We start from the raw sequence: 24615 nt of genomic DNA on the forward strand, positions 1-24615 counted from the left end.
AGCGATGCTAAGTAGCCGTAGTGTTGTCGGTGTGTTCTACTTTACATGTATCAGGTGAGGGGCACGTCTGCCCATTTGTGTATGGCACAAGTCGGAAGCAAATTCTTCGAATTTTTCCAAGAGGACTGAAGTGTGAGCTGCGAAAGAGAAGAGGTAGCTGTACATGAAGTGACCGGAAGAAGACGTTATGTCTCTCTGCACAAGTGAGCTCTTGTAACAGGTTTTCGGTCTGGTTATGTACACATTGTGTTCTCTTGCCCATCATCCTTCCATGACAAAGGCATATGCTCCGGTAGTTATCGACTTCAGTCATTCCGCTCTTCAGCTGACCAGACATTTGGCTGCAGTTTTCCGGAAATGTCCGAGGATGCTGCAAAGAAATAGGCGGCGATGGGAGATACGACGAAGCTCTCTTTGACGGCAGTATATATTTCCAACAGAATGCTCAGTTGGAGATGGAGTTGTACAATCTGTCAGAAGTGGATGACGCCGCCAACTGAATAGAGAATAGGTGCAGGAGTAGGCCATTCCGCTCATTGAGTCTGCACCGCCATTCTGTCTGAGCATAGCTGGTCATCCACAATCAGCACCCTATCTCTGGTTCCGGCCCATATCCCTTGACTCTGCTATCTTTAGGAGCTGCATCTAACTGATTCAATCGAGAGAATTGGCCTGCACTGCCTTTTGAGGCGGAGCCATCCATAGATCAGCAGCTCTCGCGGTGAAAAAGTCTTTCCTCAACGATGTCTGTTAAGTGTGTTGTTGTTGGTGAAGTCTTGTTTTTGAGGTGTTAGTTTTCAGTTGCGGTGTCTATGGATGTTCACGACTGCGACAGATTACTCGGTACGTGCCGATGTCTCTGTGAGGAAGCGATGGTAAAGTGAATGTTGGTCGCTACATTGAACTGGAGAGATCATTTGAAACTGTAATAACCAGTGGTATAAAGGGATGGCAGGATAATAGTTTTCATGATGGATAATGAATTGGGGAATGAGGACATGCGTATTGACGGTGGCAGAGAGCGTGATTATGTATATGTGATAGGTGTGGTGATGAGTGAGTGAGTGCGTGAGTGAGTGAGTCTGAGTGACTGTCTGTGAGCTGCTGATTGTGTATCGGTGAACAGTGGCAGGCATGCAATGGTGTTTGTCGGGGTGTGCAAATGATAGGAGTTTATCGCGATGAACTGGGGAATTAGCTCAAACGGTAGAGCGCTCGCTTTGCATGCGAGAGGTAGCGAGATCGATGCTCGCATTCTCCATGGACATTTTGTATTCGGAGCAATTCGGCTCATCAAGTGCCTGGGAAGCTTGGAATGCACAATAGATGCGGCTGTCGGAGATGGAGCGGAAAGTGTCTCAGTCGAAGGGCAGGGAGAAAATGTCGTAGGTTTGCTGCGTTGAAAGCAGATAGGAGGAAAAGCTAGCTGTCAGCTGGTGTTTCAGTAATGCAGGAGCTGCAGGCGACGGCTGAAGCATAAATCAGGTGAGTGGCTGGAAGGACATTGCCCTGGTTACTGGGTGAAAAGAGAAAGTGAATCACCTTTGATTTCAACGGGTAGAAGGACGATGAGAGAGCAGTGTTGGTATGGTACTGTACCTAGAATTGTCAGAAGCGCGGAGATATGCATCATCCCGTGTCCTGTGGCCCCCAGTGCTGGAAGGACGAGGTAGTTGCCTTAGGCAGGCTTTTGCCATTGGTCGACAGATGCCAGGCTGAATTTTGCATAAAGATTATCGGTAGGAGCCAACGTGGAGAAAAAGATGTCGCTTTTCCTTCTATAGCTGAGTTGGTAGAGCGGAGGACTGTAGAGGAAACGGAGTCATCCTTAGGTCGCTGGTTCGATTCCGGCTCGAAGGATCAGGTCTTCTTTTTACTGCGCCCATCATCAATTACATACCACAGGGCTTTTCGCTGGCACACACATGAATGCATTCGCTACGACTCTTGACGGGACAGAATAAACAGGCATTTCATCACATAATAGGCAGGGCCAGCAGATCACTCTCTCACGTTTCTGAACGCTGTTTCCTCACGCAGGCTGCCCTGACAGTACCACATCTCTCACTGCTCCCTGATTAACAGAGAGATCGAAATCTTCCCTTCGCAGCAAGTGTACAGAGGAAGGGACTGACACAAAGGCCCAGGGGGAACATCGGTGACCTCTTGGGTGGAAGACTTTTTGCAGTCACTCTAGCTTCAGCCATTCCAAAGCGCCAGAGCAAGGGATCCCAGAATCTGAATTTCGGCACATCGTTGGAGGGCACCGTATAAAGCGATGCTACGTAGCCGTAGTGTTGTCGGTGTGTTCTACTTTTCATGTATCAGGTGAGGGGCACGTCTGCCCATTTGTGTATGGCACAAGTCGGAAGCAAATTCTTCGTATTTTTCCAAGAGGACTGAAGTGTGAGCTGCGAAAGAGAAGAGGTAGCTGTACATGAAGTGACCGGAAGAAGACGTTATGTCTCTCTGCACAAGTGAGCTCTTGTAACAGGTTTTCGGTCTGGTTATGTACACATTGTGTTCTCTTGCCCATCATCCTTCCATGACAAAGGCATATGCTCCGGTAGTTATCGACTTCAGTCATTCCGCTCTTCAGCTGACCAGACATTTGGCTGCAGTTTTCCGGAAATGTCCGAGGATGCTGCAAAGAAATAGGCGGCGATGGGAGATACGACGAAGCTCTCTTTGACGGCAGTATATATTTCCAACAGAATGCTCAGTTGGAGATGGAGTTGTACAATCTGTCAGAAGTGGATGACGCCGCCAACTGAATAGAGAATAGGTGCAGGAGTAGGCCATTCCGCTCATTGAGTCTGCACCGCCATTCTGTCTGAGCATAGCTGGTCATCCACAATCAGCACCCTATCTCTGGTTCCGGCCCATATCCCTTGACTCTGCTATCTTTAGGAGCTGCATCTAACTGATTCAATCGAGAGAATTGGCCTGCACTGCCTTTTGAGGCGGAGCCTTCCATAGATCCGCAGCTCTCGCGGTGAAAAAGTCTTTCCTCAACGATGTCTGTTAAGTGTGTTGTTGTTGGTGAAGTCTTGTTTTTGAGGTGTTAGTTTTCAGTTGCGGTGTCTATGGATGTTCACGACTGCGACAGGTTACTCGGTTCGTGCCGATGTCTCTGTGAGGAAGCGATGGTAAAGTGAATGTTGGTCGGTACATTGAACTGGAGAGATCATTTGAAACTGTAATAACCAGTGGTATAAAGGGATGGCAGGATAATAGTTTTCATGATGGATAATGAATTGGGGAATGAGGTCATGCGTATTGACGGTGGCAGAGAGCGTGAGTATGTATATGTGATAGGTGTGGTGATGAGTGAGTGAGTGCGTGAGTGAGTGAGTCTGAGTGACTGTCTGTGAGCTGCTGATTGTGTATCGGTGAACTGTGGCAGGCATGCAATGGTGTTTGTCGGGGTGTGCAAATTATAGGAGTTTATCGCGATGTGCTGGGGAATTAGCTCAAACGGTAGAGCGCTCGCTTTGCATGCGAGAGGTAGCGAGATCGATGCTCGCATTCTCCATGGACATTTTGTATTCGGAGCAATTCGTCTCATCAAGTGCCTGGGAAGCTTGGAATGCACAATAGATGCGGCTGTCGGAGATGGAGCGGAAAGTGTCTCAGTCGAAGGGCAGGGAGAAAATGTCGTAGGTTTGCTGCGTTGAAAGCAGATAGGAGGAAAAGCTAGCTGTCAGCTGGTGTTTCAGTAATGCAGGAGCTGCAGGCGACGGTTGAAGCATAAATCAGGTGAGTGGCTGGAAGGACACTGCCCTGGTTACTGGGTGAAAAGAGAAAGTGAATCACCTTTGATTTCAACGGGTAGAAGGACGATGAGAGAGCAGTGTTGGTATGGTACTGTACCTAGAATTGTCAGAAGCGCGGAGATATGCATCATCCCGTGTCCTGTGGCCCCCAGTGCTGGAAGGACGAGATAGTTGCAATAAGCAGGCTTTTGCCATCGGTCGACAGATGCCAGGCTGAATTTTGCATAACGATTATCGGTAGGAGCCAACGTGGAGAAAAAGATGTCGCTTTTCCTTCGATAGCTCAGTTGGTAGAGCGGAGGACTGTAGAGGAAATGGAGTCATCCTTAGGTCGCTGGTTCGATTCCGGCTCGAAGGATCAGGTCTTCTTTTTACTGCGCCCATCATCAATTACATACCACAGGGCTTTTCGCTGGCACACACATGAATGCATTCGCTACGACTCTTGACGGGACAGAATAAACAGGCATTTCATCACATAATAGGCAGGGCCAGCAGATCACTCTCTCACGTTTCTGAACGCTGTTTCCTCACGCAGGCTGCCCTGACAGTACCACATCTCTCACTGCTCCCTGATTAACAGAGAGATCGAAATCTTCCCTTCGTAGCAAGAGTACAGAGGAAGAGACTGACACAAAGGCCCAGGGGGAACATCGGTGACCTCTTGGGTGGAAGACTTTTTGCAGTCACTCTAGCTTCAGCCATTCCAAAGCGCCAGAGTAAGGGATCCCAGAATCTGAATTTCGGCACATCGTTGGAGGGCACCGTATAAAGCGATGCTAAGTAGCCGTAGTGTTGTCGGTGTGTTCCACTTTACATGTATCAGGTGAGGGGCACGTCTGCCCATTTGTGTGTGGCACAAGTCGGAAGCAAATTCTTCGTATTTTTCCAAGAGGACTGAAGTGTGAGCTGCGAAAGAGAAGAGGTAGCTGTACATGAAGTGACCGGAAGAAGACGTTAAGTCTCTCTGCACAAGTGAGCTCTTGTAACAGGTTTGCGGTCTGGTTATGTACACTCTGTGCTCTCTTGCCCATCATCCTTCCATGACAAAGGCACATGCTCCGGTAGTTATCGACTTCAGTCATTCCGCTCTTCAGCTGACCAGACATTTGGCTGCAGTTTTCCGGAAATGTCCGAGGATGCTGCAAAGAAATAGGCGGCGATGGGAGATACGACGAAGCTCTCTTTGACGGCAGTATATATTTCCAACAGAATGCTCAGTTGGAGATGGAGTTGTACCATCTGTCAGAAGTGGATGACGCCGCCAGCTGAATAGAGAATAGGTGCAGGAGTAGGCCATTCCGCTCATTGAGTCTGCACCGCCATTCTGTCTGAGCATAGCTGGTCATCCACAATCAGCACCCTATCTCTGGTTCCGGCCTCTGCTATCTTTAGGAGCTGCATCTAACTGATTCAATCGAGAGAATTGGCCTGCACTGCCTTTTGAGGCGGAGCCTTCCATAGATCCGCAGCTCTCGCGGTGAAAAAGTCTTTCCTCAACGATGTCTGTTAAGTGTGTTGTTGTTGGTGAAGTCTTGTTTTTGAGGTGTTAGTTTTCAGTTGCGGTGTCTATGGATGTTCACGACTGCGACAGGTTACTCGGTTCGTGCCGATGTCTCTGTGAGGAAGCGATGGTAAAGTGAATGTTGGTCGGTACATTGAACTGGAGAGATCATTTGAAACTGTAATAACCAGTGGTATAAAGGGATGGCAGGATAATAGTTTTCATGATGGATAATGAATTGGGGAATGAGGTCATGCGTATTGACGGTGGCAGAGAGCGTGAGTATGTATATGTGATAGGTGTGGTGATGAGTGAGTGAGTGCGTGAGTGAGTGAGTCTGAGTGACTGTCTGTGAGCTGCTGATTGTGTATCGGTGAACTGTGGCAGGCATGCAATGGTGTTTGTCGGGGTGTGCAAATTATAGGAGTTTATCGCGATGTGCTGGGGAATTAGCTCAAACGGTAGAGCGCTCGCTTTGCATGCGAGAGGTAGCGAGATCGATGCTCGCATTCTCCATGGACATTTTGTATTCGGAGCAATTCGTCTCATCAAGTGCCTGGGAAGCTTGGAATGCACAATAGATGCGGCTGTCGGTGATGGAGCGGAAAGTGTCTCAGTCGAAGGGCAGGGAGAAAATGTCGTAGGTTTGCTGCGTTGAAAGCAGATAGGAGGAAAAGCTAGCTGTCAGCTGGTGTTTCAGTAATGCAGGAGCTGCAGGCGACGGTTGAAGCATAAATCAGGTGAGTGGCTGGAAGGACACTGCCCTGGTTACTGGGTGAAAAGAGAAAGTGAATCACCTTTGATTTCAACGGGTAGAAGGACGATGAGAGAGCAGTGTTGGTATGGTACTGTACCTAGAATTGTCAGACGAGCGGAGCTATGCATCATCCCGTGTCCTGTGGCCCCCAGTGCAGGAAGGACGAGATAGTTGTCATAAGCAGGCTGTTGCCATCGGTCGACAGATGCCAGGCTGAATTTTGCATAACGATTATCGGTAGGAGCCAACGTGGAGAAAAAGATGTCGCTTTTCCTTCGATAGCTCAGTTGGTAGAGCGGAGGACTGTAGAGGAAATGGAGTCATCCTTAGGTCGCTGGTTCGATTCCGGCTCGAAGGATCAGGTCTTCTTTTTACTGCGCCCATCATCAATTACATACCACAGGGCTTTTCGCTGGCACACACATGAATGCATTCGCTACGACTCTTGACGGGACAGAATAAACAGGCATTTCATCACATAATAGGCAGGGCCAGCAGATCACTCTCTCACGTTTCTGAACGCTGTTTCCTCACGCAGGCTGCCCTGACAGTACCACATCTCTCACTGCTCCCTGATTAACAGAGAGATCGAAATCTTCCCTTCGTAGCAAGAGTACAGAGGAAGAGACTGACACAAAGGCCCAGGGGGAACATCGGTGACCTCTTGGGTGGAAGACTATTTGCAGTCACTCTAGCTTCAGCCATTCCAAAGCGCCAGAGTAAGGGATCCCAGAATCTGAATTTCGGCACATCGTTGGAGGGCACCGTATAAAGCGATGCTAAGTAGCCGTAGTGTTGTCGGTGTGTTCCACTTTACATGTATCAGGTGAGGGGCACGTCTGCCCATTTGTGTGTGGCACAAGTCGGAAGCAAATTCTTCGTATTTTTCCAAGAGGACTGAAGTGTGAGCTGCGAAAGAGAAGAGGTAGCTGTACATGAAGTGACCGGAAGAAGACGTTAAGTCTCTCTGCACAAGTGAGCTCTTGTAACAGGTTTGCGGTCTGGTTATGTACACTCTGTGCTCTCTTGCCCATCATCCTTCCATGACAAAGGCACATGCTCCGGTAGTTATCGACTTCAGTCATTCCGCTCTTCAGCTGACCAGACATTTGGCTGCAGTTTTCCGGAAATGTCCGAGGATGCTGCAAAGAAATAGGCGGCGATGGGAGATACGACGAAGCTCTCTTTGACGGCAGTATATATTTCCAACAGAATGCTCAGTTGGAGATGGAGTTGTACCATCTGTCAGAAGTGGATGACGCCGCCAGCTGAATAGAGAATAGGTGCAGGAGTAGGCCATTCCGCTCATTGAGTCTGCACCGCCATTCTGTCTGAGCATAGCTGGTCATCCACAATCAGCACCCTATCTCTGGTTCCGGCCCATATCCCTTGACTCTGCTATCTTTAGGAGCTGCATCTAACTGATTCAATCGAGAGAATTGGCCTGCACTGCCTTTTGAGGCGGAGCCTTCCATAGATCCGCAGCTCTCGCGGTGAAAAAGTCTTTCCTCAACGATGTCTGTTAAGTGTGTTGTTGTTGGTGAAGTCTTGTTTTTGAGGTGTTAGTTTTCAGTTGCGGTGTCTATGGATGTTCACGACTGCGACAGGTTACTCGGTTCGTGCCGATGTCTCTGTGAGGAAGCGATGGTAAAGTGAATGTTGGTCGGTACATTGAACTGGAGAGATCATTTGAAACTGTAATAACCAGTGGTATAAAGGGATGGCAGGATAATAGTTTTCATGATGGATAATGAATTGGGGAATGAGGTCATGCGTATTGACGGTGGCAGAGAGCGTGAGTATGTATATGTGATAGGTGTGGTGATGAGTGAGTGAGTGCGTGAGTGAGTGAGTCTGAGTGACTGTCTGTGAGCTGCTGATTGTGTATCGGTGAACTGTGGCAGGCATGCAATGGTGTTTGTCGGGGTGTGCAAATTATAGGAGTTTATCGCGATGTGCTGGGGAATTAGCTCAAATGTTAGAGCGCTCGCTTAGCATGCGAGAGGTAGCGAGATCGATGCTCGCATTCTCCATGGACATTTTGTATTCGGAGGAATTCGTCTCATCAAGTGCCTGCGAAGCTTCGAATGCACATTAGATGCGGCTGTCGGAGATGGAGCGGGAAGTGTCTCAGTCGAAGGGCAGGGAGAAAATGTCGTAGGTTTGCTGCGTTGAAAGCAGATAGGAGGAAAAGCTAGCTGTCAGCTGGTGTTTCAGTAATGCAGGAGCTGCAGGCGACGGTTGAAGCATAAATCAGGTGAGTGGCTGGAAGGACACTGCCCTGGTTACTGGGTGAAAAGAGAAAGTGAATCACCTTTGATTTCAACGGGTAGAAGGACGATGAGAGAGCAGTGTTGGTATGGTACTGTACCTAGAATTGTCAGACGAGCGGAGCTATGCATCATCCCGTGTCCTGTGGCCCCCAGTGCAGGAAGGACGAGATAGTTGTCATAAGCAGGCTGTTGCCATCGGTCGACAGATGCCAGGCTGAATTTTGCATAACGATTATCGGTAGGAGCCAACGTGGAGAAAAAGATGTCGCTTTTCCTTCGATAGCTGAGTTGGTAGAGCGGAGGACTGTAGAGGAAACGGAGTCATCCTTAGGTCGCTGGTTCGATTCCGGCTCGAAGGATCAGGTCTTCTTTTTACTGCGCCCATCATCAATTACATACCACAGAACTTTTCGCTGGCGCGCACATGAATGCATTCGCTACGACTCTTGACGGGACAGAATAAACAGGCATTTCATCACATGATAGGCATGGCCAGCAGATCACTCGCTCACGTTTCTGAACGCTGTTTCATCACGCAGGCTGCCCTGACAGTACCACATCTCTCACTGCTCCCTGATTAACAGAGAGATCGAAATCTTCCCTTCGCAGCAAGAGTACAGAGGAAGGGACTGACACAAAGACCCAGGGGGAACATCGGTGACCTCTTGGGTGGAAGACTTTTTGCAGTCACTCTAGCTTCAGCCATTCCAAAGCGCCAGAGCAAGGGATCCCAGAATCTGAATTTCGGCACATCGTTGGAGGGCACCGTATAAAGCGAAGCTACGTAGCCGTAGTGTTGTCGGTGTGTTCTACTTTTCATGTATCAGGTGAGGGGCACGTCTGCCCATTTGTGTATGGCACAAGTCGGAAGCAAATTCTTCGTATTTTTCCAAGAGGACTGAAGTGTGAGCTGCGAAAGAGAAGAGGTAGCTGTACATGAAGTGACCGGAAGAAGACGTTATGTCTCTCTGCACAAGTGAGCTCTTGTAACAGGTTTGCGGTGTGGTTATGTACACACTGTGTTCTCTTGCCCATCATCCTTCCATGACAAAGGCATATGCTCCGGTAGTTATCGACTTCAGTCATTCCGCTCTTCAGCTGACTAGACATTTGGCTGCAGTTTTCCGGAAATGTCCGAGGATGCTGCAAAGAAATAGGCGGCGATGGGAGATACGACGAAGCTCTCTTTGACGGCAGTATATATTTCCAACAGAATGCTCAGTTGGAGATGGAGTTGTACAATCTGTCAGAAGTGGATGACGCCGCCAGCTGAATAGAGAATAGGTGCAGGAGTAGGCCATTCCGCTCATTGAGTCTGCACCGCCATTCTGTCTGAGCATAGCTGGTCATCCACAATCAGCACCCTATCTCTGGTTCCGGCCCATATCCCTTGACTCTGCTATCTTTAGGAGCTGCATCTAACTGATTCAATCGAGAGAATTGGCCTGCACCACCTTCTGAGGCGGAGCCTTCCATAGGTCCGCAGCTCTCGCGGTGAAAAAGTCTTTCCTCAACGATGTCTGTTAAGTGTGTTGTTGTTGGTGAAGTCTTGTTTTTGAGGTGTTAGTTTTCAGTTGCGGTGTCTATGGATGTTCACGACTGCGACAGATTACTCGGTTCGTGCCGATGTCTCTGTGAGGAAGCGATGGTAAAGTGAATGTTGGTCGGTACATTGAACTGGAGAGATCATTTGAAACTGTAATAACCAGTGGTATAAAGGGATGGCAGGATAATAGTTTTCATGATGGATAATGAATTTTAGAATGAGGTCATGCGTATTGACGGTGGCAGAGAGCGTGAGTATGTATATGTGATAGGTGGGGTGATGAGTGAGTGAGTGCGTGAGTGAGTGAGTCTGAGTGACTGTCTGTGAGCTGCTGATTGTGTATCGGTGAACTGTGGCAGGCATGCAATGGTGTTTGTCGGGGTGTGCAAATTATAGGAGTTTATCGCGATGTGCTGGGGAATTAGCTCAAATGGTAGAGCGCTCGCTTAGCATGCGAGAGGTAGCGAGATCGATGCTCGCATTCTCCATGGACATTTTGTATTCGGAGGAATTCGTCTCATCAAGTGCCTGCGAAGCTTCGAATGCACATTAGATGCGGCTGTCGGAGATGGAGCGGGAAGTGTCTCTGTCGAAGGGCAGGGAGAAAATGTCGTAGGTTTGCTGCGTTGAAAGCAGATAGGAGGAAAAGCTAGCTGTCAGCTGGTGTTTCAGTAATGCAGGAGCTGCAGGCGACGGTTGAAGCATAAATCAGGTGAGTGGCTGGAAGGACACTGCCCTGGTTACTGGGTGAAAAGAGAAAGTGAATCACCTTTGATTTCAACGGGTAGAAGGACGATGAGAGAGCAGTGTTGGTATGGTACTGTACCTAGAATTGTCAGACGAGCGGAGCTATGCATCATCCCGTGTCCTGTGGCCCCCAGTGCAGGAAGGACGAGATAGTTGTCATAAGCAGGCTGTTGCCATCGGTCGACAGATGCCAGGCTGAATTTTGCATAACGATTATCGGTAGGAGCCAACGTGGTGAAAAAGATGTCGCTTTTCCTTCGATAGCTGAGTTGGTAGAGCGGAGGACTGTAGAGGAAACGGAGTCATCCTTAGGTCGCTGGTTCGATTCCGGCTCGAAGGATCAGGTCTTCTTTTTACTGCGCCCATCATCAATTACATACCACAGGGCTTTTCGCTGGCGCGCACATGAATGCATTCGCTACGACTCTTGACGGGACAGAATAAACAGGCATTTCATCACATGATAGGCATGGCCAGCAGATCACTCGCTCACGTTTCAGAACGCAGTTTCATCACGCAGGCTGCCCTGACAGTACCACATCTCTCACTGCTCCCTGATTAACAGAACGATCGAAATCTTCCCTTCGCAGCAAGTGTACAGAGGAAGGGACTGACACAAAGACCCAGGGGGAACATCGGTGACCTCTTGGGTGGAAGACTTTTTGCAGTCACTCTAGCTTCAGCCATTCCAAAGCGCCAGAGCAAGGGATCCCAGAATCTGAATTTCGGCACATCGTTGGAGGGCACCGTATAAAGCGATGCTAAGTAGCCGTAGTGTTGTCGGTGTGTTCTACTTTACATGTATCAGGTGAGGGGCACGTCTGCCCATTTGTGTATGGCACAAGTCGGAAGCAAATTCTTCGTATTTTTCCAAGAGGACTGAAGTGTGAGCTGCGAAAGAGAAGAGGTAGCTGTACATGAAGTGACCGGAAGAAGACGTTATGTCTCTCTGCACAAGTGAGCTCTTGTAACAGGTTTGCGGTGTGGTTATGTACACACTGTGTTCTCTTGCCCATCATCCTTCCATGACAAAGGCATATGCTCCGGTAGTTATCGACTTCAGTCATTCCGCTCTTCAGCTGACCAGACATTTGGCTGCAGTTTTCCGGAAATGTCCGAGGATGCTGCAAAGAAATAGGCGGCGATGGGAGATACGACGAAGCTCTCTTTGACGGCAGTATATATTTCCAACAGAATGCTCAGTTGGAGATGGAGTTGTACAATCTGTCAGAAGTGGATGACGCCGCCAGCTGAATAGAGAATAGGTGCAGGAGTAGGCCATTCCGCTCATTGAGTCTGCACCGCCATTCTGTCTGAGCATAGCTGGTCATCCACAATCAGCACCCTATCTCTGGTTCCGGCCCATATCCCTTGACACTGCTATCTTTAGGAGCTGCATCTAACTGATTCAATCGAGAGAATTGGCCTGCACTGCCTTTTGAGGCGGAGCCTTCCATAGATCCGCAGCTCTCGCGGTGAAAAAGTCTTTCCTCAACGATGTCTGTTAAGTGTGTTGTTGTTGGTGAAGTCTTGTTTTTGAGGTGTTAGTTTTCAGTTGCGGTGTCTATGGATGTTCACGACTGCGACAGATTACTCGGTACGTGCCGATGTCTCTGTGAGGAAGCGATGGTAAAGTGAATGTTGGTCGGTACATTGAACTGGAGAGATCATTTGAAACTGTAATAACCAGTGGTATAAAGGGATGGCAGGATAATAGTTTTCATGATGGATAATGAATTGGGGAATGAGGTCATGCGTATTGACGGTGGCAGAGAGCGTGAGTATGTATATGTGATAGGTGTGGTGATGAGTGAGTGAGTGCGTGAGTGAGTGAGTCTGAGTGACTGTCTGTGAGCTGCTGATTGTGTATCGGTGAACTGTGGCAGGCATGCAATGGTGTTTGTCGGGGTGTGCAAATTATAGGAGTTTATCGCGATGTGCTGGGGAATTAGCTCAAACGGTAGAGCGCTCGCTTTGCATGCGAGAGGTAGCGAGATCGATGCTCGCATTCTCCATGGACATTTTGTATTCGGAGCAATTCGTCTCATCAAGTGCCTGCGAAGCTTGGAATGCACAATAGATGCGGCTGTCGGAGATGGAGCGGAAAGTGTCTCAGTCGAAGGGCAGGGAGAAAATGTCGTAGGTTTGCTGCGTTGAAAGCAGATAGGAGGAAAAGCTAGCTGTCAGCTGGTGTTTCAGTAATGCAGGAGCTGCAGGCGACGGTTGAAGCATAAATCAGGTGAGTGGCTGGAAGGACACTGCCCTGGTTACTGGGTGAAAAGAGAAAGTGAATCACCTTTGATTTCAACGGGTAGAAGGACGATGAGAGAGCAGTGTTGGTATGGTACTGTACCTAGAATTGTCAGAAGCGCGGAGATATGCATCATCCCGTGTCCTGTGGCCCCCAGTGCTGGAAGGACGAGATAGTTGCAATAAGCAGGCTTTTGCCATCGGTCGACAGATGCCAGGCTGAATTTTGCATAACGATTATCGGTAGGAGCCAACGTGGAGAAAAAGATGTCGCTTTTCCTTCGATAGCTCAGTTGGTAGAGCGGAGGACTGTAGAGGAAATGGAGTCATCCTTCGGTCGCTGGTTCGATTCCGGCTCGAAGGATCAGGTCTTCTTTTTACTGCGCCCATCATCAATTACATACCACAGGGCTTTTCGCTGGCACACACATGAATGCATTCGCTACGACTCTTGACGGGACAGAATAAACAGGCATTTCATCACATAATAGGCAGGGCCAGCAGATCACTCTCTCACGTTTCTGAACGCTGTTTCCTCACGCAGGCTGCCCTGACAGTACCACATCTCTCACTGCTCCCTGATTAACAGAGAGATCGAAATCTTCCCTTCGTAGCAAGAGTACAGAGCAAGAGACTGACACAAAGGCCCAGGGGGAACATCGGTGACCTCTTGGGTGGAAGACTTTTTGCAGTCACTCTAGCTTCAGCCATTCCAAAGCGCCAGAGTAAGGGATCCCAGAATCTGAATTTCGGCACATCGTTGGAGGGCACCGTATAAAGCGATGCTAAGTAGCCGTAGTGTTGTCGGTGTGTTCCACTTTACATGTATCAGGTGAGGGGCACGTCTGCCCATTTGTGTGTGGCACAAGTCGGAAGCAAATTCTTCGTATTTTTCCAAGAGGACTGAAGTGTGAGCTGCGAAAGAGAAGAGGTAGCTGTACATGAAGTGACCGGAAGAAGACGTTAAGTCTCTCTGCACAAGTGAGCTCTTGTAACAGGTTTGCGGTCTGGTTATGTACACTCTGTGCTCTCTTGCCCATCATCCTTCCATGACAAAGGCACATGCTCCGGTAGTTATCGACTTCAGTCATTCCGCTCTTCAGCTGACCAGACATTTGGCTGCAGTTTTCCGGAAATGTCCGAGGATGCTGCAAAGAAATAGGCGGCGATGGGAGATACGACGAAGCTCTCTTTGACGGCAGTATATATTTCCAACAGAATGCTCAGTTGGAGATGGAGTTGTACCATCTGTCAGAAGTGGATGACGCCGCCAGCTGAATAGAGAATAGGTGCAGGAGTAGGCCATTCCGCTCATTGAGTCTGCACCGCCATTCTGTCTGAGCATAGCTGGTCATCCACAATCAGCACCCTATCTCTGGTTCCGGCCTCTGCTATCTTTAGGAGCTGCATCTAACTGATTCAATCGAGAGAATTGGCCTGCACTGCCTTTTGAGGCGGAGCCTTCCATAGATCCGCAGCTCTCGCGGTGAAAAAGTCTTTCCTCAACGATGTCTGTTAAGTGTGTTGTTGTTGGTGAAGTCTTGTTTTTGAGGTGTTAGTTTTCAGTTGCGGTGTCTATGGATGTTCACGACTGCGACAGGTTACTCGGTTCGTGCCGATGTCTCTGTGAGGAAGCGATGGTAAAGTGAATGTTGGTCGGTACATTGAACTGGAGAGATCATTTGAAACTGTAATAACCAGTGGTATAAAGGGATGGCAGGATAATAGTTTTCATGATGGATAATGAATTGGGGAATGAGGTCATGCGTATTGACGGTGGCAGAGAGCGTGAGTATGTATATGTGATAGGTGTGGTGATGAGTGAGTGAGTGCGTGAGTGAGTGAGTCTGAGTGACTGTCTGTGAGCTGCTGATTGTGTATCGGTGAACTGTGGCAGGCATGCAATGGTGTTTGTCGGGGTGTGCAAATTATAGGAGTTTATCGCGATGTGCTGGGGAATTAGCTCAAACGGTAGAGCGCTCGCTTTGCATGCGAGAGGTAGCGAGATCGATGCTCGCATTCTCCATGGACATTTTGTATTCGGAGCAATTCGTCTCATCAAGTGCCTGCGAAGCTTGGAATGCACAATAGATGCGGCTGTCGGTGATGGAGCGGAAAGTGTCTCAGTCGAAGGGCAGGGAGAAAATGTCGTAGGTTTGCTGCGTTGAAAGCAGATAGGAGGAAAAGCTAGCTGTCAGCTGGTGTTTCAGTAATGCAGGAGCTGCAGGCGACGGTTGAAGCATAAATCAGGTGAGTGGCTGGAAGGACACTGCCCTGGTTACTGGGTGAAAAGAGAAAGTGAATCACCTTTGATTTCAACGGGTAGAAGGACGATGAGAGAGCAGTGTTGGTATGGTACTGTACCTAGAATTGTCAGACGAGCGGAGCTATGCATCATCCCGTGTCCTGTGGCCCCCAGTGCAGGAAGGACGAGATAGTTGTCATAAGCAGGCTGTTGCCATCGGTCGACAGATGCCAGGCTGAATTTTGCATAACGATTATCGGTAGGAGCCAACGTGGAGAAAAAGATGTCGCTTTTCCTTCGATAGCTCAGTTGGTAGAGCGGAGGACTGTAGAGGAAATGGAGTCATCCTTAGGTCGCTGGTTCGATTCCGGCTCGAAGGATCAGGTCTTCTTTTTACTGCGCCCATCATCAATTACATACCACAGGGCTTTTCGCTGGCACACACATGAATGCATTCGCTACGACTCTTGACGGGACAGAATAAACAGGCATTTCATCACATAATAGGCAGGGCCAGCAGATCACTCTCTCACGTTTCTGAACGCTGTTTCCTCACGCAGGCTGCCCTGACAGTACCACATCTCTCACTGCTCCCTGATTAACAGAGAGATCGAAATCTTCCCTTCGTAGCAAGAGTACAGAGGAAGAGACTGACACAAAGGCCCAGGGGGAACATCGGTGACCTCTTGGGTGGAAGACTTTTTGCAGTCACTCTAGCTTCAGCCATTCCAAAGCGCCAGAGTAAGGGATCCCAGAATCTGAATTTCGGCACATCGTTGGAGGGCACCGTATAAAGCGATGCTAAGTAGCCGTAGTGTTGTCGGTGTGTTCCACTTTACATGTATCAGGTGAGGGGCACGTCTGCCCATTTGTGTGTGGCACAAGTCGGAAGCAAATTCTTCGTATTTTTCCAAGAGGACTGAAGTGTGAGCTGCGAAAGAGAAGAGGTAGCTGTACATGAAGTGACCGGAAGAAGACGTTAAGTCTCTCTGCACAAGTGAGCTCTTGTAACAGGTTTGCGGTCTGGTTATGTACACTCTGTGCTCTCTTGCCCATCATCCTTCCATGACAAAGGCACATGCTCCGGTAGTTATCGACTTCAGTCATTCCGCTCTTCAGCTGACCAGACATTTGGCTGCAGTTTTCCGGAAATGTCCGAGGATGCTGCAAAGAAATAGGCGGCGATGGGAGATACGACGAAGCTCTCTTTGACGGCAGTATATATTTCCAACAGAATGCTCAGTTGGAGATGGAGTTGTACCATCTGTCAGAAGTGGATGACGCCGCCAGCTGAATAGAGAATAGGTGCAGGAGTAGGCCATTCCGCTCATTGAGTCTGCACCGCCATTCTGTCTGAGCATAGCTGGTCATCCACAATCAGCACCCTATCTCTGGTTCCGGCCCATATCCCTTGACTCTGCTATCTTTAGGAGCTGCATCTAACTGATTCAATCGAGAGAATTGGCCTGCACCACCTTCTGAGGCGGAGCCTTCCATAGGTCCGCAGCTCTCGCGGTGAAAAAGTCTTTCCTCAACGATGTCTGTTAAGTGTGTTGTTGTTGGTGAAGTCTTGTTTTTGAGGTGTTAGTTTTCAGTTGCGGTGTCTATGGATGTTCACGACTGCGACAGATTACTCGGTTCGTGCCGATGTCTCTGTGAGGAAGCGATGGTAAAGTGAATGTTGGTCGGTACATTGAACTGGAGAGATCATTTGAAACTGTAATAACCAGTGGTATAAAGGGATGGCAGGATAATAGTTTTCATGATGGATAATGAATTTTAGAATGAGGTCATGCGTATTGACGGTGGCAGAGAGCGTGAGTATGTATATGTGATAGGTGGGGTGATGAGTGAGTGAGTGCGTGAGTGAGTGAGTCTGAGTGACTGTCTGTGAGCTGCTGATTGTGTATCGGTGAACTGTGGCAGGCATGCAATGGTGTTTGTCGGGGTGTGCAAATTATAGGAGTTTATCGCGATGTGCTGGGGAATTAGCTCAAATGGTAGAGCGCTCGCTTAGCATGCGAGAGGTAGCGAGATCGATGCTCGCATTCTCCATGGACATTTTGTATTCGGAGCAATTCGTCTCATCAAGTGCCTGCGAAGCTTCGAATGCACATTAGATGCGGCTGTCGGAGATGGAGCGGGAAGTGTCTCTGTCGAAGGGCAGGGAGAAAATGTCGTAGGTTTGCTGCGTTGAAAGCAGATAGGAGGAAAAGCTAGCTGTCAGCTGGTGTTTCAGTAATGCAGGAGCTGCAGGCGACGGTTGAAGCATAAATCAGGTGAGTGGCTGGAAGGACACTGCCCTGGTTACTGGGTGAAAAGAGAAAGTGAATCACCTTTGATTTCAACGGGTAGAAGGACGATGAGAGAGCAGTGTTGGTATGGTACTGTACCTAGAATTGTCAGACGAGCGGAGCTATGCATCATCCCGTGTCCTGTGGCCCCCAGTGCAGGAAGGACGAGATAGTTGTCATAAGCAGGCTGTTGCCATCGGTCGACAGATGCCAGGCTGAATTTTGCATAACGATTATCGGTAGGAGCCAACGTGGAGAAAAAGATGTCGCTTTTCCTTCGATAGCTCAGTTGGTAGAGCGGAGGACTGTAGAGGAAATGGAGTCATCCTTCGGTCGCTGGTTCGATTCCGGCTCGAAGGATCAGGTCTTCTTTTTACTGCGCCCATCATCAATTACATACCACAGGGCTTTTCGCTGGCACACACATGAATGCATTCGCTACGACTCTTGACGGGACAGAATAAACAGGCATTTCATCACATAATAGGCAGGGCCAGCAGATCACTCTCTCACGTTTCTGAACGCTGTTTCCTCACGCAGGCTGCCCTGACAGTACCACATCTCTCACTGCTCCCTGATTAACAGAGAGATCGAAATCTTCCCTTCGTAGCAAGAGTACAGAGCAAGAGACTGACACAAAGGCCCAGGGGGAACATCGGTGACCTCTTGGGTGGAAGACTTTTTGCAGTCACTCTAGCTTCAGCCATTCCAAAGCGCCAGAGTAAGGGATCCCAGAATCTGAATTTCGGCACATCGTTGGAGGGCACCGTATAAAGCGATGCTAAGTAGCCGTAGTGTTGTCGGTGTGTTCCACTTTACATGTATCAGGTGAGGGGCACGTCTGCCCATTTGTGTGTGGCACAAGTCGGAAGCAAATTCTTCGTATTTTTCCAAGAGGACTGAAGTGTGAGCTGCGAAAGAGAAGAGGTAGCTGTACATGAAGTGACCGGAAGAAGACGTTAAGTCTCTCTGCACAAGTGAGCTCTTGTAACAGGTTTGCGGTCTGGTTATGTACACTCTGTGCTCTCTTGCCCATCATCCTTCCATGACAAAGGCACATGCTCCGGTAGTTATCGACTTCAGTCATTCCGCTCTTCAGCTGACCAGACATTTGGCTGCAGTTTTCCGGAAATGTCCGAGGATGCTGCAAAGAAATAGGCGGCGATGGGAGATACGACGAAGCTCTCTTTGACGGCAGTATATATTTCCAACAGAATGCTCAGTTGGAGATGGAGTTGTACCATCTGTCAGAAGTGGATGACGCCGCCAGCTGAATAGAGAATAGGTGCAGGAGTAGGCCATTCCGCTCATTGAGTCTGCACCGCCATTCTGTCTGAGCATAGCTGGTCATCCACAATCAGCACCCTATCTCTGGTTCCGGCCTCTGCTATCTTTAGGAGCTGCATCTAACTGATTCAATCGAGAGAATTGGCCTGCACTGCCTTTTGAGGCGGAGCCTTCCATAGATCCGCAGCTCTCGCGGTGAAAAAGTCTTTCCTCAACGATGTCTGTTAAGTGTGTTGTTGTTGGTGAAGTCTTGTTTTTGAGGTGTTAGTTTTCAGTTGCGGTGTCTATGGATGTTCACGACTGCGACAGGTTACTCGGTTCGTGCCGATGTCTCTGTGAGGAAGCGATGGTAAAGTGAATGTTGGTCGGTACATTGAACTGGAGAGATCATTTGAAACTGTAATAACCAGTGGTATAAAGGGATGGCAGGATAATAGTTTTCATGATGGATAATGAATTGGGGAATGAGGTCATGCGTATTGACGGTGGCAGAGAGCGTGAGTATGTATATGTGATAGGTGTGGTGATGAGTGAGTGAGTGCGTGAGTGAGTGAGTCTGAGTGACTGTCTGTGAGCTGCTGATTGTGTATCGGTGAACTGTGGCAGGCATGCAATGGTGTTTGTCGGGGTGTGCAAATTATAGGAGTTTATCGCGATGTGCTGGGGAATTAGCTCAAACGGTAGAGCGCTCGCTTTGCATGCGAGAGGTAGCGAGATCGATGCTCGCATTCTCCATGGACATTTTGTATTCGGAGCAATTCGTCTCATCAAGTGCCTGCGAAGCTTGGAATGCACAATAGATGCGGCTGTCGGTGATGGAGCGGAAAGTGTCTCAGTCGAAGGGCAGGGAGAAAATGTCGTAGGTTTGCTGCGTTGAAAGCAGATAGGAGGAAAAGCTAGCTGTCAGCTGGTGTTTCAGTAATGCAGGAGCTGCAGGCGACGGTTGAAGCATAAATCAGGTGAGTGGCTGGAAGGACACTGCCCTGGTTACTGGGTGAAAAGAGAAAGTGAATCACCTTTGATTTCAACGGGTAGAAGGACGATGAGAGAGCAGTGTTGGTATGGTACTGTACCTAGAATTGTCAGACGAGCGGAGCTATGCATCATCCCGTGTCCTGTGGCCCCCAGTGCAGGAAGGACGAGATAGTTGTCATAAGCAGGCTGTTGCCATCGGTCGACAGATGCCAGGCTGAATTTTGCATAACGATTATCGGTAGGAGCCAACGTGGAGAAAAAGATGTCGCTTTTCCTTCGATAGCTCAGTTGGTAGAGCGGAGGACTGTAGAGGAAATGGAGTCATCCTTAGGTCGCTGGTTCGATTCCGGCTCGAAGGATCAGGTCTTCTTTTTACTGCGCCCATCATCAATTACATACCACAGGGCTTTTCGCTGGCACACACATGAATGCATTCGCTACGACTCTTGACGGGACAGAATAAACAGGCATTTCATCACATAATAGGCAGGGCCAGCAGATCACTCTCTCACGTTTCTGAACGCTGTTTCCTCACGCAGGCTGCCCTGACAGTACCACATCTCTCACTGCTCCCTGATTAACAGAGAGATCGAAATCTTCCCTTCGTAGCAAGAGTACAGAGGAAGAGACTGACACAAAGGCCCAGGGGGAACATCGGTGACCTCTTGGGTGGAAGACTTTTTGCAGTCACTCTAGCTTCAGCCATTCCAAAGCGCCAGAGTAAGGGATCCCAGAATCTGAATTTCGGCACATCGTTGGAGGGCACCGTATAAAGCGATGCTAAGTAGCCGTAGTGTTGTCGGTGTGTTCCACTTTACATGTATCAGGTGAGGGGCACGTCTGCCCATTTGTGTGTGGCACAAGTCGGAAGCAAATTCTTCGTATTTTTCCAAGAGGACTGAAGTGTGAGCTGCGAAAGAGAAGAGGTAGCTGTACATGAAGTGACCGGAAGAAGACGTTAAGTCTCTCTGCACAAGTGAGCTCTTGTAACAGGTTTGCGGTCTGGTTATGTACACTCTGTGCTCTCTTGCCCATCATCCTTCCATGACAAAGGCACATGCTCCGGTAGTTATCGACTTCAGTCATTCCGCTCTTCAGCTGACCAGACATTTGGCTGCAGTTTTCCGGAAATGTCCGAGGATGCTGCAAAGAAATAGGCGGCGATGGGAGATACGACGAAGCTCTCTTTGACGGCAGTATATATTTCCAACAGAATGCTCAGTTGGAGATGGAGTTGTACCATCTGTCAGAAGTGGATGACGCCGCCAGCTGAATAGAGAATAGGTGCAGGAGTAGGCCATTCCGCTCATTGAGTCTGCACCGCCATTCTGTCTGAGCATAGCTGGTCATCCACAATCAGCACCCTATCTCTGGTTCCGGCCCATATCCCTTGACTCTGCTATCTTTAGGAGCTGCATCTAACTGATTCAATCGAGAGAATTGGCCTGCACCACCTTCTGAGGCGGAGCCTTCCATAGGTCCGCAGCTCTCGCGGTGAAAAAGTCTTTCCTCAACGATGTCTGTTAAGTGTGTTGTTGTTGGTGAAGTCTTGTTTTTGAGGTGTTAGTTTTCAGTTGCGGTGTCTATGGATGTTCACGACTGCGACAGATTACTCGGTTCGTGCCGATGTCTCTGTGAGGAAGCGATGGTAAAGTGAATGTTGGTCGGTACATTGAACTGGAGAGATCATTTGAAACTGTAATAACCAGTGGTATAAAGGGATGGCAGGATAATAGTTTTCATGATGGATAATGAATTTTAGAATGAGGTCATGCGTATTGACGGTGGCAGAGAGCGTGAGTATGTATATGTGATAGGTGGGGTGATGAGTGAGTGAGTGCGTGAGTGAGTGAGTCTGAGTGACTGTCTGTGAGCTGCTGATTGTGTATCGGTGAACTGTGGCAGGCATGCAATGGTGTTTGTCGGGGTGTGCAAATTATAGGAGTTTATCGCGATGTGCTGGGGAATTAGCTCAAATGGTAGAGCGCTCGCTTAGCATGCGAGAGGTAGCGAGATCGATGCTCGCATTCTCCATGGACATTTTGTATTCGGAGCAATTCGTCTCATCAAGTGCCTGCGAAGCTTCGAATGCACATTAGATGCGGCTGTCGGAGATGGAGCGGGAAGTGTCTCTGTCGAAGGGCAGGGAGAAAATGTCGTAGGTTTGCTGCGTTGAAAGCAGATAGGAGGAAAAGCTAGCTGTCAGCTGGTGTTTCAGTAATGCAGGAGCTGCAGGCGACGGTTGAAGCATAAATCAGGTGAGTGGCTGGAAGGACACTGCCCTGGTTACTGGGTGAAAAGAGAAAGTGAATCACCTTTGATTTCAACGGGTAGAAGGACGATGAGAGAGCAGTGTTGGTATGGTACTGTACCTAGAATTGTCAGACGAGCGGAGCTATGCATCATCCCGTGTCCTGTGGCCCCCAGTGCAGGAAGGACGAGATAGTTGTCATAAGCAGGCTGTTGCCATCGGTCGACAGATGCCAGGCTGAATTTTGCATAACGATTATCGGTAGGAGCCAACGTGGTGAAAAAGATGTCGCTTTTCCTTCGATAGCTGAGTTGGTAGAGCGGAGGACTGTAGAGGAAACGGAGTCATCCTTAGGTCGCTGGTTCGATTCCGGCTCGAAGGATCAGGTCTTCTTTTTACTGCGCCCATCATCAATTACATACCACAGGGCTTTTCGCTGGCGCGCACATGAATGCATTCGCTACGACTCTTGACGGGACAGAATAAACAGGCATTTCATCACATGATAGGCATGGCCAGCAGATCACTCGCTCACGTTTCAGAACGCAGTTTCATCACGCAGGCTGCCCTGACAGTACCACATCTCTCACTGCTCCCTGATTAACAGAACGATCGAAATCTTCCCTTCGCAGCAAGTGTACAGAGGAAGGGACTGACACAAAGACCCAGGGGGAACATCGGTGACCTCTTGGGTGGAAGACTTTTTGCAGTCACTCTAGCTTCAGCCATTCCAAAGCGCCAGAGCAAGGGATCCCAGAATCTGAATTTCGGCACATCGTTGGAGGGCACCGTATAAAGCGATGCTAAGTAGCCGTAGTGTTGTCGGTGTGTTCTACTTTACATGTATCAGGTGAGGGGCACGTCTGCCCATTTGTGTATGGCACAAGTCGGAAGCAAATTCTTCGTATTTTTCCAAGAGGACTGAAGTGTGAGCTGCGAAAGAGAAGAGGTAGCTGTACATGAAGTGACCGGAAGAAGACGTTATGTCTCTCTGCACAAGTGAGCTCTTGTACCAGGTTTTCGGTCTGGTTATGTACACATTGTGTTCTCTTGCCCATCATCCTTCCATGACAAAGGCATATGCTCCGGTAGTTATCGACTTCAGTCATTCCGCTCTTCAGCTGACCAGACATTTGGCTGCAGTTTTCCGGAAATGTCCGAGGATGCTGCAAAGAAATAGGCGGCGATGGGAGATACGACGAAGCTCTCTTTGACGGCAGTATATATTTCCAACAGAATGCTCAGTTGGAGATGGAGTTGTACAATCTGTCAGAAGTGGATGACGCCGCCAGCTGAATAGAGAATAGGTGCAGGAGTAGGCCATTCCGCTCATTGAGTCTGCACCGCCATTCTGTCTGAGCATAGCTGGTCATCCACAATCAGCACCCTATCTCTGGTTCCGGCCCATATCCCTTGACTCTGCTATCTTTAGGAGCTGCATCTAACTGATTCAATCGAGAGAATTGGCCTGCACTGCCTTTTGAGGCGGAGCCTTCCATAGATCCGCAGCTCTCGCGGTGAAAAAGTCTTTCCTCAACGATGTCTGTTAAGTGTGTTGTTGTTGGTGAAGTCTTGTTTTTGAGGTGTTAGTTTTCAGTTGCGGTGTCTATGGATGTTCACGACTGCGACAGATTACTCGGTACGTGCCGATGTCTCTGTGAGGAAGCGATGGTAAAGTGAATGTTGGTCGGTACATTGAACTGGAGAGATCATTTGAAACTGTAATAACCAGTGGTATAAAGGGATGGCAGGATAATAGTTTTCATGATGGATAATGAATTGGGGAATGAGGTCATGCGTATTGACGGTGGCAGAGATAGGTGGGTTGATGAGTGAGTGAGTGAGTGTGAGTGACTGTCTGTGAGCTGCTGATTGTGTATCGGTGAACAGTGGCAGGCATGCAATGGTGTTAGTCCGGGTGAGCAAATTATAGGAGGTTATCGCGATGTGCTGGGGAATTAGCTCAAATGGTAGAGCGCTCGCTTAGCATGCGAGAGGTAGCGAGATCGATGCTCGCATTCTCCATGGACATTTTGTATTCGGAGCAATTCGTCTCATCAAGTGCCTGCGAAGCTTGGAATGCACAATAGATGCGGCTGTCGGAGATGGAGCGGGAAGTGTCTCAGTCGAAGGGCAGGGAGAAAATGTCGTAGGTTTGCTGCGTTGAAAGCAGATAGGAGGAAATGCTAGCTGTCAGCTGGTGTTTCAGTAATGCAGGAGCTGCAGGCGACGGCTGAAGCATAAATCAGGTGAGTGGCTGGAAGGACACTGCCCTGGTTACTGGGTGAAAAGAGAAAGTGAATCACCTTTGATTTCAACGGGTAGAAGGACGATGAGAGAGCAGTGTTGGTATGGTACTGTACCTAGAATTGTCAGAAGCGCGGAGCTATGCATCATCCCGTGTCCTGTGGCCCCCAGTGCTGGAAGGACTAGATAGTTGTCATAGGCAGGCTGTTGCCATCGGTCGACAGATGCCAGGCTGAATTTTGCATAACGATTATCGGTAAGAGCCAACGTGGAGAAAAAGATGTCGCTTTTCCTTCGATAGCTCAGTTGGTAGAGCGGAGGACTGTAGAGGAAACGGAGTCATCCTTAGGTCGCTGGTTCGATTCCGGCTCGAAGGATCAGGTCTTCTTTTTACTGCGCCCATCATCAATTACATACCACAGGGCTTTTCGCTGGCACACACATGAATGCATTCGCTACGACT

General features: G+C 48.9%; 11 non-coding genes across 11 annotated transcripts; all 11 read left to right on the forward strand.

Annotated features, from left to right (window-relative positions):
- The first annotated feature begins 4048 nt into the window (after window positions 1–4048).
- On the forward strand, window positions 4049–4134 carry trnay-gua (transfer RNA tyrosine (anticodon GUA)). The gene is given in 2 exon segments: window positions 4049–4085; window positions 4099–4134. It is a non-coding gene; the product is annotated as a tRNA-Tyr (tRNA).
- A 2175-nt stretch (window positions 4135–6309) lies between these two features.
- trnay-gua (transfer RNA tyrosine (anticodon GUA)) lies at window positions 6310–6395 on the forward strand. The gene is given in 2 exon segments: window positions 6310–6346; window positions 6360–6395. It is a non-coding gene; the product is annotated as a tRNA-Tyr (tRNA).
- A 3876-nt stretch (window positions 6396–10271) lies between these two features.
- Window positions 10272–10344, forward strand: trnaa-agc (transfer RNA alanine (anticodon AGC)). The gene has a single exon. It is a non-coding gene; the product is annotated as a tRNA-Ala (tRNA).
- Window positions 10345–13131: 2787 nt separating this feature from the next.
- Window positions 13132–13217, forward strand: trnay-gua (transfer RNA tyrosine (anticodon GUA)). Its single transcript is given in 2 exon segments — window positions 13132–13168; window positions 13182–13217. It is a non-coding gene; the product is annotated as a tRNA-Tyr (tRNA).
- Window positions 13218–15392: 2175 nt separating this feature from the next.
- trnay-gua (transfer RNA tyrosine (anticodon GUA)) lies at window positions 15393–15478 on the forward strand. Its single transcript is given in 2 exon segments — window positions 15393–15429; window positions 15443–15478. It is a non-coding gene; the product is annotated as a tRNA-Tyr (tRNA).
- A 1602-nt stretch (window positions 15479–17080) lies between these two features.
- Window positions 17081–17153, forward strand: trnaa-agc (transfer RNA alanine (anticodon AGC)). The gene has a single exon. It is a non-coding gene; the product is annotated as a tRNA-Ala (tRNA).
- Window positions 17154–17666: 513 nt separating this feature from the next.
- On the forward strand, window positions 17667–17752 carry trnay-gua (transfer RNA tyrosine (anticodon GUA)). The gene is given in 2 exon segments: window positions 17667–17703; window positions 17717–17752. It is a non-coding gene; the product is annotated as a tRNA-Tyr (tRNA).
- A 2175-nt stretch (window positions 17753–19927) lies between these two features.
- trnay-gua (transfer RNA tyrosine (anticodon GUA)) lies at window positions 19928–20013 on the forward strand. Its single transcript is given in 2 exon segments — window positions 19928–19964; window positions 19978–20013. It is a non-coding gene; the product is annotated as a tRNA-Tyr (tRNA).
- Window positions 20014–21615: 1602 nt separating this feature from the next.
- trnaa-agc (transfer RNA alanine (anticodon AGC)) lies at window positions 21616–21688 on the forward strand. Its single transcript has one exon. It is a non-coding gene; the product is annotated as a tRNA-Ala (tRNA).
- Window positions 21689–23857: 2169 nt separating this feature from the next.
- trnaa-agc (transfer RNA alanine (anticodon AGC)) lies at window positions 23858–23930 on the forward strand. The gene has a single exon. It is a non-coding gene; the product is annotated as a tRNA-Ala (tRNA).
- A 513-nt stretch (window positions 23931–24443) lies between these two features.
- Window positions 24444–24529, forward strand: trnay-gua (transfer RNA tyrosine (anticodon GUA)). Its single transcript is given in 2 exon segments — window positions 24444–24480; window positions 24494–24529. It is a non-coding gene; the product is annotated as a tRNA-Tyr (tRNA).
- Window positions 24530–24615: the final 86 nt, after the last annotated feature.

The sequence above is a fragment of the Hypanus sabinus genome, chromosome 1 (genome assembly GCF_030144855.1).
Source record: "Hypanus sabinus isolate sHypSab1 chromosome 1, sHypSab1.hap1, whole genome shotgun sequence".
In the NCBI taxonomy this organism is placed as follows: domain Eukaryota; kingdom Metazoa; phylum Chordata; class Chondrichthyes; order Myliobatiformes; family Dasyatidae; genus Hypanus; species Hypanus sabinus.